Below are 17028 nucleotides of genomic sequence, written 5' to 3' on the forward strand. Positions count from 1 at the left end.
GTATATGTATGTATAAATGAAATGCAAACAAAAGTATAAAGATGTATTATATACAGCATATACATATAATATATTCACATATGTATGCATAAATAGATAAATACATTTGTATAAAAACTTTTCAAAATTTCTGGCTGTTGGCAAATAATACTAATACTCAGCTTCATCTCTATTCTTCTTTAAGCTATGGATAAATCTGAAGTATTTCCTATCTATCTAACAGGTAGTGTCATCCTGTCCTATTCCAGGCAATAAAGTTATGCAGAAATTATGTGTAACAGCCAGGCATGGTGGTGCACATTTATAATCCTAATACTTGGGAGCCTGAGACAGGAGGATCACAGATTTTAAGCCAAATGCATGGTAACTTAAAAAGACCCCATTTCAAAATAAAATTAAAGGGTTGGAATGTTGTTCAGTGGCAGAATTCCCTCTGTTCACTTTCTAGTAAAAAATAAATAAAAATAAATTATGTATAACAATATCAGACCTTGTATAAAATATCCCCCACAAAACATTCAACTCTATATTTATGACACTGGCTACATGTTAAAATGCTGGATTGAGTAGACTGGATATCTGAATAAGTACAAATATAAAAAAAAAAAACAGGCAGAAGATAAAAGTAGGACATGGTAGTGCATACTTATAATACCGGTACTTGAGAGGGCTGACACAGGAGAATTTCAGGTTCATGGCCAGCCTCAGCTACTTATTTGAGGCCATCTGAAACTCAGTGAGACCCAGTGTATCACAGAAAATTTCAGTTTGAATTCATTTAGTTCCTAATTGCCAAGGAAAGAAATATAGCCAAAATTAGACTTTGGGAGAAAGCATAAGTTAAAAAAATAAAACACTATCCTAAAAATGTTGAAAATTCCTGACATTATGATTTTTAATGATAAAATGTGGACATTGAAAACCTAATCACCTATCCTTGGTACTTGGTCATACACAAAGTTGCTGAATAGGTTACATTTTAAGAAACCATGAAGAGAACAAAATAAAATGTCAAACATTACATTAAACTAAAATCACATTGCCTGAGATGCTAAAGAACAGAATGAGTTGAGCTTTGAGAAGCAAAAATATTAAAATAATTACTTGGACTACATCATGAAAAAGAACAAAAATTAGGTAGACAGATAAGAGAACCCTATTTTTTAGTTTTTATTTTAGACATAAATTTTCTGTCAACATTAAATTACCATCTTTCTATAAAATTGCAGAAATTTAGATTACTTTACAATGCATGAGTTTTAAGCATAAAATTACTTCAAAAGCATTTTCAGTTCCTTGGCCATTATTTTGGCTCGGGTATAGATAATCTAGCTCCAGACAACCAAAATCAAGGGAAATTTCTGTCTCTTTTTTATGTATTCTACAATATATTCCACAAATTATATTTCTTTGTTAACACAAAAAAATTCTTATAAATAAATGCAGATATTTAATAGTCCACACATAGTACATTAACTTTTTTCTCACAAAATGAATGGAATAAGCATTCTTTTTACTTGCATATTATAAATTGTTAATTCTCTTTAGTCAGTAAATACTTTTTTCAAAGATCCAGAAAAAAAGGGGTTTTTAAATTGTTTTTCCTATTAACTCATTTTCAATATAGATTATTCAACTAGGAAATAACTTTCTGATTCAGTACCATTTTCCCACAAAAATAATTATTTAAGATTTTTTGAAAAGGGTCAAGCTCCTTTGAATAAAGAAATACTTTTAGGATAGTACCTTGTAACTTTTCACAGCAGATAATTTATGTAAGTGTCCTAGCCTGTGAGTTGTTTTATCAACTCCAGTAATACTTTAAAATTATTTTTAATATTACTCTAAGAATTCTGAAGAAAATTATTAAATGTTTCAATACTCAGGTGCCTTAGAACAAATTATTACTATTTCAAAGAAAAGTTGACTATCTTATTCTACCTCCAGCCCTAATTTTTTATTATTTATTTTGAAACAAGCTTTTACTAAGTTTCAGAGAGCCTCACTAAGTAACTGATGCTGGCTATGTACCTGCAATCCTCCTGTCTCAGTGTCCCAAGTACTGGGATTATAAGCATGAGCCAAAACTCATGCTCATTGACTACTATAATCTGATTTATTGTTTTCATAGGGAATAATTCATTTTATTACAAATGTATCTTCTGTCAACTAATTATGCAATCAGTAAGATTGGTTTTTGGGGACATTCTTCTAAATTTTAAAACCTCAGCAGCATATAAAAGATTAATGTTAGACATTTACTACATAAATACAGCCATTTTCCTAAGACTTGAAAAAAATAGGATATTAAACTTGAACCATAATGGGTATGTTGAAACCCACATGATCCTCCTGTCTCCACCTCCAAAGCTCGGGGACTACAAGCGTGCACCACTACGCCCAGCTAATGGGTATGTTTTTAAAACCAAAAACGAGGTTTCATGCAGGGGGTGGTGCTGCTTGCTTGTAATCCCCTGGCCAGCCTCAGCTACTTAGTTCCTGGCCAGCCTCATCTACTTAGTGAGGCTCTCTGCAACTCAGTGAGACCTTGTTTCAAAATAAAGAATAAAAAAATAGGGCTGGGGATGTAGTTCGGAGGTAGAATGCACCTGAGTTTCATTCCCAGTACTGAAAGAAAAAATAAATAAATAAATAAAAGAGGTTTCTTTCCTTTGAAAATAAATATTAATGAAAGTAATATAATTAACACTGTGTGCTAAAACACTATTCTCACTTTATTTTTTTTCCCTTCTTCTCTTTTTAAAAATGTTATGTGAAGCCAAGAATGGTGGTACACACTTATATTCCCATTATTTGGGAGGCTGAGACAATAGGATCACTGGTTCAAGGCCAGCTTTGGCAACTTAGTAAGATCTGGTTTTGTGTATTAATTTAATTTAATGTTTTATTTTTATGTGGATCATATTGAAAGTGGCATGCATTCAGACAGTGCTTGATTCCTCCCACTTCCCCTTTTCGCCCCTCCCAACAATGAGTGTCCAGGTTGACCATGCTGCATTCATACTTGTACATATATTTGAATGTAGCTCCTCCATTAATCAACCTAAGCCTTTTTCCTCTCCTACTCTTCCATTCTAACTTTGCTAAGGTTTCATCTTTATTATCTGGAGTTACTCTTGTAGCCCTAATATTCCCTAATTTTGGAATATTAGAGAAAACATAAGTCCCTTCTCTTTCTTTGATTGGCTGATCTCACTTAACATAATGTTCTTTAGATCTTTTTATCTTCTTGAGAATGACATGATTTTGTTCTTTATAGCTGAGTAGAATTCCATTGTGTGTATTTCCCATAATTTTTCAATCCATTCATCTGTTGATGGAGACCTAGGTTGGTTCCATACTATGGCTATTACAAATTGTGCTGCTGTGAACATGGGTATGCATATATTACTGTAGTTCTCTGATTTCAACCCCTTTGGAAAGATACCCAGGAGTGCTATAGAAAGATCTGGCTTTAAAATAAAAATATGAAATAGGGCTGTTGCTCTAGCTCAGTGGTAGAATGTTTCTGGTTAAATCCCCAACATCACAGGTGAAAAAGAAGACAGAAAATATATTAAGAAGTAAATGGATGACAAATTTATCATTCTTTTTATGTATTACTTTTGACTAAGTTTGTCAACGTTGAGAGAAAATAAAGTATGTGAGTTGTTAATATTTTATTGGTGCAGTACAGTCTCACATCACAATGTAGTTCATAGTGATTGTGACATACATGCACACAGTACTTTTCCTGGTTCCCTTCCCACTCCCTTCTCCTTCCCCATGCAGGATATTGAGATTGACATTAGCATTCTCATACATGTATATAATGTCTATGGAAGTGATTCTTTCATTGATCTTCTCTCTCACCACTGCCATTCCCCTAGACCACCATAGTGGCACCATTGGTTGTCTCCTTCATTATCTAAAGCCCCTTGTTTATTACTCCCTAGCTTCCATGAATAAGAGAAAACAGATTACTTTCTATAACTAGATGATCTCACTTGACATAATGTTCTTGAGGTCCACCCATTTTCCTTCAAATGAAATAATTTTGTTCTTTTTTATTGCTGAGTAGAATTCTATTTGTTTATATCCCATAACTCTGTAATCCATTCATCTGTTGATGAATACATAGTTTGGTTCCATAATTTGGCTATTGTGAATTATTCTATTATAAACATGGATATGCATATGGAACTATAACATTCTGATTTCTGTCCATTTGGACAGATAACCAGAAATGGTATAGCCGGATTATATGATGGATCCATTCCAAATTTTCTAAAGAATATCCATTATGATCACCATAGTGGATACAGTAATTTTCAACCCTACCAACAGTGTAAAAGAGTTCCTATTTCCCCACATTCTCACCAGAATTTATTGTTTCTTTACTTCTTGCTGATTGCCATTTTGACTAGGGTTAGATAGAATCTCAGTGTAGTTTTGATTTGCATCTCCATGATTAAAAATCATGTTGGACATTTTTTCATGTATTTATTATCCATTTGTATCAATTCATTTGTGAAGTGTCCATTTAATTAAATTGTCTATTTCTTTACTGGGTTATTTTAGAGTAAAGTCTTTTAAGTTCTTTGTATATTCTAGAATTTATCTTTATCAGAGAAATAACTGACAAATGTCTTCTCTCATGACTGTAACAATGAGACTGCCCTTTAAACTATTGATAAATTTTTAAGAAAAATAATCAAATTAGTGTTATACTTATCAAATATAGTTCTTCTCATAATAATCTATAAAGTGGCTTTCTGAAGTTTTGAAAAGAAGTGGTGTTTGCTTGTAATCCCATTATTTAGGAGACTTAAACATGAGCGTTGCAGGTTTGAAGTCAGCCCAGCAACCTAATGAATTATTTTTAAGTAGTCATTTATCTGTATAATTTGTACCATATTTATTTGAGACTTAGATTCAAAATATAGTTCAATGTTTAGCAGACATTTAATGTCTTTATGTGTCTATTAATAAAATTGATAGCTTTGAGGCCGGGCGTGGTGGCACACGCTTGTAATCCCATGCTTGGGAGGTGGAGACAGGAGGATTGCTCAGGTTTGTAGCCAGCTGCATTGGCTTAAGAGACCCTGTTTCAAAAAAATATAAAATAGGTCTAGGAGTGTGGCCCGGAGGTAGAAGGGCTTCCAGGAACCCCAGTACCACCAAAAAAAAAAAAAAAATTGATAGCTTTGTAGCCTAATAATGTATATGTCACTTTAAGTTACTAAGACTAATGTTAAAGCCAATAATTATAATGATGATCATAATTCTGTTTTATTCATTTGTTTAAATAATTTCTGAATTATAAATTATATATATGTTAACAAATTATAAAATAGATTGCTATTCAGGAGAGTTTTTGTTTAGTGATGACTTGACAGCAATTCATGATCATTATAATCCTGAATAAATGATAAAGTGTTAAATATATTTTAAATTCTGAAACATATATCTTACAGTTGTGTCAAAACTTAAAATATAATAAAAATTATTTCAAGACTATAGAAAAAACTGAATTTCTTTTGAAATTTTCATAAAAATACACAAGCAAGTTAAATAGCTTCATTTTATACTTTTACTGAGAATTTAACATGTTTTATATACTATACTCTGATTAAAATGTAGTACAGGGTTATTTCTAGGGGCATAAATACTATGATATATAATATAAAGCACTTGTACTATCCATTCTTACTACAGCTTATCATTTTTTGGTATTTAAAATTTGCCAGGCATCAAATCTTTTAAAAAGAAACACTAGATGCTAATGTCAGAATCCTGAAGATTATAGAACAGTCATTAGCATCTAGTGTTTCACTTAAAATGCCAATGTTGTTTTAATATAAGGATTATAATTATGATCACATCTGTGCCACTATGGATATAATTTTTCTCTAATGCAGATAGGAAAGAGAAATTTAGCTTAATTTCAAAACTACATTGTGGTTCCGTTTCTCAAATGTACAGATGGTAGGCTGAATAATTCAAAAGAAAGTACATAACACACAAAGATGTTGAGTTGTGTCTTTTAAAAATGCATAGAATTTTTGCACTGCTGTTCTGGCAGTACTCTTTTATCCTTACATATAATTTCAATGGCCTTTTCAATAATGAATTATCATTTTTGTATGGAAAGTTTGTTTAATTTATGAGAATAAAATATATAAATTACCTATTACTACTAATAATATCAAATAGATATAACCTTGTTTTTAAAAAGTATAGTTTTGACACCAAGTAATAACTATTATTCACTGAGTGTCTACTATGTACTCTTTATTTTATTTATTTATTTATTTATTTATTTATTTATTTATTTTTGGTTCTGGGGGTGGAACCCAGAGGCTTTCTACCTCCGGGCTATACTCCCAGACCTTAATATTTTATTTGGAAACAGGGTCTCACTAAGTTGCTGAAAGCCTCACTAAGTAGCTGAGGCTGGGTTCGAACCTGTGCGATCCTCCTGTCTCAGCCTCCCAAGCGCGAGGATTACAAGTGTGCGCCATCATGCCGGGCTGTACTGTTTATTTTAATACCAGTGCTACATGTACCTTATCATTATGACTCTAACAGATATATTTCCCACTTATAAACAGGTAGATTTTGACTCTAAGGTAATGATGGACATTAAGCTATGATTTTAATATCAGTTTGCTTGACACAAAACATACTATTTTCATATGCTCCTTCAATACACGTTTTTAATAATTCTATACTGTGGGCAAATTTATATGTATACATCAAAATATGTACCCTGTGAAGTAATTTTCTTGATACAATTTTATAAAAGGGTAAATTTTAAAATAAAATGTATGTTCTCAAACTTTATATAATCACAATATATCAGAAAATTTTCCACTCTTCTTTAAAAAATAAAATATTTTTATATTCCAACCTAATTACCCTTTTTTAATTTTATCATTATAATGTTTTCAGCATGTACAAATAAGGAAGGTGAAGGAGTACAAGGTACAGGCATATGGTGATTATCCCAAAATTCTACTGCTGAAAAATGAGGCTTAATAGCACTTAAGCTGTCACTAAGAAGGAATTATGAGTTAAAATTCTTGATAATTGCTTATAAATTTCTGTTTTTGGAAAGCAATCTTCTTGGCAGATGTTTTGCATTGTCTTGAATGTTTTTGTCTATATCAAATGTTGAACATTTTCTCTAGTTTATGCTTTAACACATTAATCACTCCAATCTTTCAAGATGATTACCTGACAATATTAACATAGAAATATGCAGTGAAACCATGCCAGTATGAAATCTTTATATTCAACACAGTTGAAAAAAATTCAATTTGTCTTCATTATTTTGTATGTTATTTTATTCAAAGATAAATTTATCATTAATTTGTTGATTTTGAAAGTGAAGTATTAATTGAGATTGGACTGTTAGAAAGTTATCTAAGAGAAACATCTTTAACATATAATTTCCTTAAATTTGTAATATTATAAGTGATGTTATTGGACCATACACTTATTTATGTCAAAAGAATGAGTTATCAACATTTTAAGGTATGAATATTTCTGAAAATTGTTACTAAATTTTACTTTACCTTACAACCAGTTATGAACTATTTAAAGGTTTATTACCCAGCTTATAGCTTCTCTGCATCTTTCTTTCACCTTTATACTTCTTCCTGTAGCCATCAAAATTTCAAACTCTATAGAAAAGAAAAAGTATACATTAGTCTTTTTATCAACTAAAGCTAGTTCTAGTGAAAATACATGATAAAGATTGTTGATTGTTTGAATAAAATAGGATTAAAACTAGAATTTAATTTTTTGTGACTTGTATGGCAGAATAATTAAAAAACATGTAGTGGTCTTTTCAAGTGGAAGCCAAAAATATTAAATGATATTTAGTTAAGAAATATTGATAAACATTCTATAATCTTAAGTATTTTTAAATCCATTCTCTAATATTTTCTCATCAGCATTGACTTCTTAATAAAATGATGTAATATTAGAAATGTTGAAGAAACCTTATATTGTAACTTATATAGTTTCATGTTGTAAAACCAGAAATACCAATAGTGTCATTTGGTATGAATCCAAAGGACTAACTACAAGGAAGAAGATGGTGCAAATACCTGCCAAGGACCAAAGACCAAAGAAACAGGAGCAACAATGTCCAAATGCAGAGAAAGATGGTTATTAATTTATCCTTTTTCCACAGATTTTGTTCTATCATAAGTCCTCAACTGCTTGTATAATGCCAGTGTTCACTGATTAGGATGATCTTCATTATCCTACAGATTCAAGTGTTAATTTCTTGTAAAAACAACCTCTTGCTTGTAATCCCAGTACTTGGGAGGCTAAAACAGGAAGGATCACAGGTTCAAGGCCAGCCTCAGCTACTTATTGAGGCCCTCTGCAACTTAGTGAGACACTGTTTCTAAATAAAGAATAAAAAATAGTGCTGATATTATAGTTTGAAGGAAGCCCCTGGGTTAGATTTCCAGAAAAAAAAAACCTCACAAAATCACTCTGAAATTGTTTTACCAACAATCTTGGCATATCTGAGCCCACTTAACACAAAAAATTTAGTGTTGGTGTATATAAGTTTTTACTATTTCCAACTATTCATTTAGATGTCACATTCTAAATGATTTGTATTTAACCTGCAACACCACTCAATTCATGTCCATTTTGTCCTTTTACCTGTACCTTTTAGCATAATATCTATTAATTGTCACATAATTCAGCTATGATTTTTAATTTTTGTCTGTCTCCTACAAATATAATGACTTTGAATTTTATCCTCCTGTATACCCATGCCCACAGAAAAGTGCCTGTCTCTTACTAGAGATATTTGTTAAATAAACTGTGGCTAAAAGAGAAAAAATTAGTAGAAAAAATAATCAAAACTTATAAAGTAAGCAAAATATTCTAGGAAAGGATTTAAATATATGCATACATGTTAAATCTGCAAAGATTTGAGGATCAGAAAGGATAAAGTAGCATGATAAATACAAAATTTGGATAATAAAAGAATTATAAATGGTTTCTTCTTTTTAAGAGATATACAAAATCAGAAAGTAATACAATGAATAAACAAAATGATATCCCAATTAAAAAAGAAATAGAGACAAAATTTAGAAATTTAGATTAGTCCTTAAGATTCATATAAAATATCTACTTATGAAGTATTTTATGTACTTAGAGGCATAAAATTACAGCCAGAACCTAAATTGTAAATTGTATAATTCTTGTCCTTCAAAATGTAGAAGTCAAAGGCATAAAATATAAGAAAAACTATTTCTTATTTCATAATAATAAAATACTTTGACTTCTTTATAAAGAACTTAATTAAGCTTTTAAGGCCCTATATTCTGATAATAAAAATCAAGTTTGTTATATACAGTTTAAGCTCTTTTGAGAGTTAGCTAAACCAGGTATTTTTCTGGGGAAAAAAATAAAATCTTTCTGCCTTCTGCGTCCCTTCTCCACAGAATACCGGATACCTCGTGTGCATTTTGAACTAAGAATGCTGTGGTGGGTATCACATGTCACTCTAACTCATTGGCATGAATTAAGTATGTGTCTCATCAGTCTTTTGGTATTTGTTCTGCCATGGTTCCTGGCCATCACAGAGTGCACATAAAATTCTCTTCATAAGCTGGCCTTCAAGGAGGCATGTGAGGAGGTGGGGTCCTTAACACTGTGAAAGTGGACTTCAGAATTCATCACCACTGATTGTATTCTGAATTTGCACATAAGGTTTTCTGTGTCAGACACAGATTTCTTATTAAGTAAGAAATTAATATTCTTACAGTAAGTAATCAGGATACTTGCCCTCCTTGGTCTAGACCTCATTCCTCATATAAGGTTAAAAAAAAAGTCAGAAATCATATATGAATACATCAATGATCAGTGGGTAATAGATGAAAAGCAACAGATGCTTGGTTTATGTTCTTTGTTGTAATCAGTGAAAACAAACCCAGGTTTGCATTGCAGCCTAATATTTTGGAATGCAAACACATCTTACCAAGGTCCAAATAAATACCAGATACCCTTTGGAATTAACAATAGTACCTAGTTTAGGCTGCAGCCATTTGTTTTCTTGGGTAAATAACTAGATAAGGAACTACATATAAAATTCTTATATTATGTAAAGAGTAAAATATCCCTAGAGAAGTGAAAACAAATATTATCTCTTTTTATATTGTTTAAATTTTCATGACTCACAAAGCTGGGATTTATATAGAGGTACTGAGATATCCAGTGATTGATTTACCCTTTACTAAGAAAGTTTTTGCAATCTGATATCCTTTTCTAGTTGTTGTTTCTTCAGCAGGTAACATGTCAGAAAGTGAAAGAGAAGGCCCATTTTTCTCTGATTTTCACAAAATTCACCTACTGATCATTGTATGTTAAGAGAAAAAAACTTCTATCATTCATCTAATAACCCAGCTCTTCTTCTCTTTTACTCTCTATTCTGTCATGTAGCTGGTGAAAAATTGAATTTCTTTGGGAAGAATTAGCTGATGAGTGCAAATACTTCCTGACCTATGATGGAATAACGTCCTGATAAATTCAATATAAATTAAAATATATATTAATACATGCAACCTATTCAGCACATTACACTGTGCCATGTTGATTACTTCCCCTTGTGTATCCAAGGCAGACTGAGAGCTGTTGTTCACTGCTACTGCCCAGCAGCATCAAAGAGTATCATAGAAATTTATAGGAATTCGAAGTACAGTTTCTATGGAATGTTATCTATTTCCCAGCTTTATAAGGTAAAAACATCATAATCAAAATTCATATGTTGGAGACTATCTACATATGCATTCTGCAATTTTAGTATTTATAATATAAATTACTAGTTTTTAATATTTCAGCTATAATCAGTAAGTGACAAAACATATTTTCTTGAAAAAGGCAGATACCATAATTGAAAGTCTTGGTTTTCTAGACTGTTAGTTGCTATTATGTGTTTAAAAATAAATTTAACAAGAAAAAGGAAGGGGCTTATTTAATTATGACCTCAAAGTTCTATCCAACCTGATTTTCTTACTAACTCTGCATCATAGAAATTATGAGAACTTCATACAACATGTAGGATTTAACTTCAGACTAAAAATTAAATTGATTTGCTTAATATTGTTCATTTGAAAAACAATTCTTTTTGGCAGTAATGAGGATGGAACCCATGGGCATTCTATCTCCGAGTCACCTCCCAGACCTCTTTTTTATTCTTTATTTTGAAACAGGGTCTGACTGAGTTGCAAAGGGCCTCACTAAGTAGCTGAGACTGTCTCAGCCTCTGAAATGCTGGGATTACAAGAGTGTATAACCATGCCCAGTTCTGAGAAATATTTTTAAGGCAGCAACTATTTTCAACAATTTTAGTAAATAAAACACAAAACTAACTGCCTTCATTAAAGTATATTTTAGCCTTAAAAATGAAAATGAACAGCATAAATAAATACAAGTATGTAATGTGATAATAAGTAAACCAAAAATCAAAACTATAACTGGGGGCTCTAGAAGGTTTGTATCTGTGGGTGGTGGTTTAAATTAGAATATTCAAAAGAGATCTGAGAAGAACATTTTACCTTAAAGAAAAAAGAAGAGAGTCATGTCTAGGTGACAAATATAGCGAATTACATATCTATTCATATGTCTCAGGTCATTCAAACTGCTATATCAAAAACCATAAACTCAGTGGCTTATAGACAGTAAATATTTATTTGTCACATTTCTGGAGACTGAGATACCCAGGACAGAGTTGGCAACAGATTCTCCATCCAATGAGAGTTGATTTCTTCATATATGTGACATTCTGACTGTCTCCCTCACATGGTAAAAGAAGCAAGTTAGCTTCCTGAGGTCTCTTTTAAAGGACAATCCAAATCATAAGAATTTGCCCCACATGTCCTGTAATTTCCCAAAGATACCCCTACATGAAATCACCTTGGGGGTTAATTTTTTAACACATATATCTGGAAGAACACAAACACTCAAACCACAGCATCATCTGTCTAGGTAAAAGAGGGTTTTATTTAGTTATTTAATTATATTGTAGCACAGTTAAGGTCTGTGGAGAAATTTTTTCAGGAAAACAACAAGTTAAATATTACATTAATGACACATTCTCCAAGTTCTCTACAAAGTCTGAGATCTCATCTAGAAACAGTTTTCCATTCTCAAGAGAGATGAAGTGGTGTCTGAGGGGAGGTAGACAAGAGGAAAACATGAAGCGATAAGGAATGATCACAGGGCTAAGATAACCAATAACAACTGAAGGAAAAAAATCCTCTTAATAATGTTATCTAGAGTGACAAAGCAGTTGGTGGTACCAAAATACTTCTGGAATTAGAAGAGATTTAGCTGGCCAAACTACAGCAGCTGGACATAACAGGCTACTCAAGGTTAAACCTGTTGTTCTGGGTTTTTTGTTGTTAAAAATCAACTTAAAAACTGATTTTTCTATGTCTGTGAGGAATGATCTTGGTACTTTAATGGGCATGGCATTGAATCTGTAGGTCACTTTTTGTTGGGTTTTCTAAGTATAGTATCATGTTATCTGCAAATAGTAAAAGTTTGAGTTCTTCTTTTCCTATTTGTACTCCTTTGATTTCCTTTTCATGCCTTATTTCTCTGGCTAGATTCTCAAGTACTATATTGAAGAGAAATGGTGATAATAAACATCTTTGTCTTATTTTTGTTTTTAAGGGGAATTCTCAAAGTTTTTCCCCATTTAATATGATGTTGAGTCTATTGTGGATTGCCTTTATGATGTTTAGGTATGTTCCTTCTATTCTGATTCTCTGCAGTGCTTTTATCATAAATGGATGTTAGATTTTGTCAAATGCTTTTTCAGTGTGAATTGAAACGATCATGTGATTTTTGTCTTTGGTTCTGTTTATATAATGAATTTTATGGATTGATTTTATGTAGAACCAGCCTTGCATCCCTGGGATAAACCCTACCTGGTCATGGTGTATGAATTTCTTGATGTGGTTTTGAAGGTGTGTTGCTAGTATTTTGTTTAGCAGTTTAGTATCAAAAATAGAGGCCTGTAGTTTTTCTTCCTTGATCTGTCTTTATTTGGTTTTGGTATTAATGTGATGTTGGCTTCATAGAATGTATTTGGGAGAGTTCCATTTTTTACAGTCTCTACATGTTTATGTGGTTTCTCTGGGTCTTCTTATAGTTGAATTCTAGTTTCATTCCATTATGGTTTGGAAAGACACAGGGAAGTATGTCACATATTTTTAATTTGCTAGTGCTCACTTCGTCACTTCATGTTCCAGGATATGATCTATTTTGTAGAAATATCTGTGAGCAGAAGGAAAAATGTGAACTCTGTATAGTTCAGTAAAATATTCTATATGTTCCAACAGATCCATTTGATTAATGGTGTTTTTTAGGTCTAAGGCTTTATTTTATTTTATTTTTATTTTTTGGTTTGGTGGTACTGAGGTTCCTGGAAACCCTTCTACCTAAGGGCTACACTCCCAGACCTATTTTATACTTTTTTAAATTTGGAAACAGGGTCTCTTAAGCCAGCGTGGCTGGCTTCAAACCTGCATGATCCTTCTGTCTCCACCTCCCAAGCATGGGAATTACAAGTGTATGCTACCTTGCCCGGCTCTGAGGCATCTTTACTGACCTTTTAGGTAAAAGATTATTCTAATGCTCTGAGAAAGGTGTTGAAGTCTCCCAGTATTATTGTATTGGGATTTATGTGTGACTTAATGTCACAAAGAATTTGTTTGATAAAAGTAGCTGCACCTATGTTGGGGAAATAAATGTTGATTATCATTATTTCCTCTTTCTGGATTGTTACTTTTATCCGTTAAAAAAATGACCTTCCTTGTCTCTTCTAATAAACTTGGGCTTGAAGTCTTACTTGTCTATTATCATAATGGCTACTCCTGCTTGTCTTTGAGTTCTGTTGGCATTGATTACCTTGCTCCAGTCCTTTATCTTAAGTTTGTTACTATCTTTACTCATAAGGTATGTTTCTTGCAAGGAACAGATAGATGGGTTCTGCTTTTTAATCCATTTTGCCACTCTATGTCTTTTTCTTAGGGAGTTGAGGCTATTTACATTCAGTGTGATTATTGGAGATGATTTTTAATTCCTAACATATTGAGATTTTACTTCTGTTTGAAATACTTTTTGTTCTTCTTTACTTAATTGTCTGCTGGATGGAAATTCTTATTTCTCCAGTTCTGGTGTGCATTACTTATTTCTTCTTTATAGTTAATCATTTTGAGTATTTTCTCTAGTGCAGATTTTGAAGACATAAATTCTTTCAGCTTTTGTTTGTCATGGAAGATTTTTATTTCCCTATCTATTTTGAGAGATAATTTTGCTGGGTAGGAAATTTTTGGCTGCAAGTTGTTTTCTTTAAGATTTTTGAAACTTTTAGGGAATTCTTAAGTGATTCTGATTGGTTTGCTTCTGAATGTCACTTAGCCTTTTGTTTTTGTTGCCTTTAAGATTCTATTCTTGGCTTCTAGTTTTGTCATTATGACTATTATGTGGTATGGGGAAGCTGTTTTCTGATCTTGACTAAAGGGGATTCTCTAAATTTCCTGAACCTGTATCAACCTCTTGCTCTATGGAAAATGTTCTGCTCTTACTTCTTTGAAAAGATTATTGATTCCTTTGGTTTTGCCTTCTTTTCCTTCCTCTATGCCAATTATTCTTAGGTTAGCTCTTTTAACATGGGCCCATATTTCTTCAATGTCCAATTCCTGATGTCGAATTGTTTTTTCTAAGTTATAAACTATGCATTTGTTTTTGTGGTGATCATTTTCTAGAAGTGAGATTCTATTCTCTGTGTGATCTAAATGATTGTAGTTTGAATTGATGCATTTACTTCAATGATTGCATCCTTTGTTTTTTTCAGATTCTCTCTAAATTCTTTTTGGAAGTTCTGTATTATTTCTACAGTTACATTTCTGATTTGACCTTCTGGAGATCCATGCAATTCTCTGTTATCAGGTTCTGTTACTGTGGGGTTGTGGGAGCTCACTGTTCCCTTTTTGTTTCTCCTTCTCATGATTCCAGAAGTTTGTATCTGTTGCTTTTGATACATTTCTCTCTGTCTCTAGGTGTCAGCTAGCATAGCCAAGGATAATTTATATTGTCTTCAACAGGGAAGGTTGAGTAAGGAATGAATTGAAGGAGTGAATGGAAGAATAGGGTAAAATCTCAGGCTCAAATATAATTAGATAGTAAATATTTAGTAGTGTACTAGTAACCAATGTAGAGTGTCTGGTATAGTGATATGAAGTGGATTTAATACAAGACAAGTAAGAGATAAAAAGAATAAAAATAGAAAAGGGATACAGAGTAGTTATGTACAAGGGAAAAGCTTGGGCGAAGGTTTGGGAAGAGGATTAAAACAAAAAATCAGACATACACACTCACACACAGAAAAAGAACAAAAAATTAAACAACTCCAACAACAAATTAATGCAACTATACAAATAAATGACTATTCAGCAGATAGATCCTCTGCAGTCTCTCTCTCTCTCTCTCTCTCTGAAGATTTTGAATGCCACTGGCACTTTTCTCACTGTGAGTCTGGTTCTCTGAGTCTTTATCAGTCTATGCAGATGGTTGGTATCAATGGGGCTGGATTTAGTATTAAGTGCAGGTCACCTTCCACCCTTTCCACAGATTTGTACTCTGGGTTTCTTTCTGGATTTATTGGTGGTGTATGTCTCTGAGACCAAACTCAATGTAGGAGTCTCTGTTTTCCACAGCTAGGGCAGGCTAGTCTGACTTCTCCCTGTTAACCATGATTGGGAGGTCTTTGGTGATCCCTCAGATCCTACTAGTTGGGTTTAGTGTTAAGTATAGGTTTCTCCCTATACTTTCCACTGATCAGATCCTGTCTGTCTGAGCCTCTGCTATGTCCAACAGAAGATCCCCCCCCCCACCTTCTCTGGTTGTATTTCAAAGTCTCAGACCCAGGGAGTTTATCAGGGCTGCATGAGTCTCTGGAAGCTCCAGGCTGGGCATTTTCTCATGAAAACCGTGACTTCATTTATGGTGTTATTGAGTACCACTCTAGATCTCTGGAGGGTGTGGTCATCTCAACACCACTTCTTCACTGGGTTGAACCACAAAATCTCAGACCCAAGGAGTTTATCACAGCTGCATGAGTCCCTGGGGGTAAAGTGCTGGGAGTTCTCCTGCAGGGACTGTAGTTTCCTATGCAGGGACTGCAGGGACTTATGATTTTGGTGTGTGCTGGTCTGGATCTCTGGTGGACATGGTAAGCTTGGCTGCTCCTGGCAAGATGGTTCTGCAGCAGCACCCTCACCCGCGAGGGTGGCAGGTTTCTTTTCTGGTATTGAGCTCTGTTTTTAATCCCTGGAGGGCGTGCTACGCTTGGCCACTGGAAATTGTAGCTGGTCTTTGCATGGGAAGAACTAATGAATTACATCCAACTTATCTGCAGCTGTTCAATTCAGATTCTTTTTTTTTTTTTTTTTTTCATCTCTGAAGTCTGGTGCTATGAGGCAAGATGGTGCTGGATCAGAACCTGCCACCATAAGGCAGGCAGGTTTTTTTATGCTCTCTGGTTGGTCTTCTAGTCTTATTTTTCTCCATGTCTTTTATTTATAATTTTTATTCCCCTACTGATAGTATTTTCCAGCTGTTTTTGAAGCAATGGAGATCAAGTTTCAGCAGGACTCATCAGTGCTGCTTCTCTCAGTCTCTATCTTCCTGAAAGCCCCTTCACAAACATTAAAGTCAATCACTAATCCAAACATGAGAAGAAAGAGGAGGGAATGAGGTGGGAATTGGGGAAGGGCTAAATGAGTGATGTGTGCATGTGTCCTTCTATCATCTTGTACTCCAATAAGATGTATGACTACAATGCACCAATAAAAATGTAAAAAAAGAAGGGTTTCCAGGAACCCCGGTACCAGCAAAAACAAAACAAAACAAAACAAAAAACAACAAAAAAAAAAAACATGAAATTGATTTCTACTTAGAACTTTCAATAAAAATACCAGATTG

The sequence above is a fragment of the Muscardinus avellanarius genome (assembly GCF_963383645.1).
Source record: "Muscardinus avellanarius genome assembly, chromosome: 6".
NCBI lineage: Eukaryota > Metazoa > Chordata > Mammalia > Rodentia > Gliridae > Muscardinus > Muscardinus avellanarius.